This window comes from Coenobita brevimanus, chromosome 19, assembly GCF_032717465.1.
Source record: "Coenobita brevimanus isolate Jiangsu-jjx chromosome 19, ASM3271746v2, whole genome shotgun sequence".
NCBI lineage: Eukaryota > Metazoa > Arthropoda > Malacostraca > Decapoda > Coenobitidae > Coenobita > Coenobita brevimanus.
In genome coordinates, this window is record NC_136972.1 from 28704015 (window position 1) to 28706251 (window position 2237).

The window sequence follows — 2237 nt, forward strand, 5'->3', positions numbered from 1 at the left end:
AGGAAGATAGATAGATAGATACGTAGACAGAGAAGTAAAGTGAGATATAAATAGGCAGACAGACAGCCAGAAAGATAGACAGACAGACAGAACCAGAGAGACAGACAGACAGGTAGATAGATAAAGCAAGCTGAGATAGAGACAGGCAGACAGGCAGACAGACAGACAGACAGGCAGACAAACAGACAGACAGGCAGACAGACATGAATAGGCTAAATCCATCCATCAGAACAGATAGACAGACAGACAGACGAGGACAAATGGACAGATAAGCTCATAAAGGTGGACAGATAGATAGACAGATAGATTGATAGGTAGATAGATATAGAGGTAGATAAAACAAACAGATAGAATGATGGACAGGTGGATAGATAAAAGAAAATTACGTAGATACACAGACAGCGAAGAGAGAGCAAAGGAACAGGTTTGAAGAGAAATTTAATAGACCTAGACACGCATTCTCGTCTATTGAGGAAGCTCCCTAACACATTTCCTTAAGCGATTTATTTTCTCTGGAACACTGGCCTCCTCAGTGTTACGTAAATCCTTCCAATATCGTCATACTCTGCATAAATATAAGTACAAAAGCATAATAACCTGCCATATCCAAAAATAAGTCGATTATTTGACGGTGCTTAGAGGCAGGAAAGGACTGCTATAGCTCTCCATCCATTCCCTAGCACTTCTTCGTGACTAGCACCATATTCTAAAGCAGATCTGTTGTTACGACGCAGCATTCATTGTGGAGAGAAGGCAATTTTAAGCCAAGTTAGAGTAAAAGGAGACATTGAGACATTTATTCAAGCGTTATTATAAATCCTCTCTCTCTCTCTCTCTCTCTCTCTCTCTCTCTCTCTCTCTCTCTCTGACCACTCAACCCTGTCATGCTCCGAGCAAATTTATTTTTTTTATTTTTTGGTGCTCGACTCTGGGCATAGGCTTCACAGGCTGCTCTTAAGGCCCAGTAGTCCTCCTACATACCATACACTTCTACATGTCACCACTTCGGCGCTAACACCCACCGTCCATATTAAATACATGCTAGGGCTGTCTCATACAGGACTGGTGTATTGGTATTAGCGGGGGTATTTTTACGACATGTCGGCGGGTCTTCTGGTAGATCAGTAAAGCCTGCTTTCATGAAATTCAAATCCTTAAACTGTTCCCTGCCCCAGCGGGGATTTGAACCTGGGTCCGGTGCAGGCCACCTCTACCGATGAAGCCTGAGAGTGTTAATCCTGGCTTCACAAATCCCCCTGACTTGGAATCATCCCGGTATTCTATTTCAGCTCTACTCAGACGATTTTATTCAGGAGAGAGAGAGGGGGGGGGATTGGTGGTGGTTGTGGTTGTGGTGGTGATATAATGGTGATAATCATGGAAAAGTGATATTACTGAAAAATGAGAGAGAGAGAGAGAGAGAGAGAGAGAGAGAGAGAGAGAGAGAGAGACTTGAAGTGGGGCATGGCTCAAGGGGTATTACGGGTCTTACTAGAGTACCGTTTCTCTCTCTCTCTCTCTCTCTCTCTCTCTCTCTCTCTCTCTCACACACACACACACACACACACACACACACACACACACACACACACACACACACACACATTTACTATAATCAACAGTTTAACATTTTCTAACAAGTTGAATGACAAACCTTTCTTTCTCACTTCGAAGTTTTGTTTCTTATATCTATCTGTCTGTCCACCTGTCTGTCTATCCCTCTGTCTGTCTTTCTGTCTATCTGTCTATCTATGTCCGTCTGTCTGTCTGTCCGTCTGTGTCTATCTATCAGTCTATGTCTGTCTATCGTATACAACACAGCCCAGCTTCCCGTTTTCTCTCTTTCCATCAGAGGTTTGAGGGCAGACTAAAACATCCACAAAGTCTCCAAATTAAACAAAAATCGCAAAAACAGACGCCAAAATGCTTAAATCACGCCCTTGTTTCCGGTCCTTCACTTTTTGTACATGTGTAAATACCTTATACCATAATGTTTAAGGTGTTCTAAGTAGGGCCGACAGCTGACGTATATGGAAATGTTCCTGACTCGTCTGGTTCCCTTTCATGTATTGATGTTCCCTATATTAGGTTGTGCCTCGACTGACAGCCACCAGGTGATGAGTGCAGGTATGTAATGTAAAAAGGCATTACATATCTGCAGTCGATGGTGTTCTGTTAGTCGAGGTATTTTTACCGTTAGTGTAGGTCTAGCTATTTGTCTCTGTAGGATTTAGAAT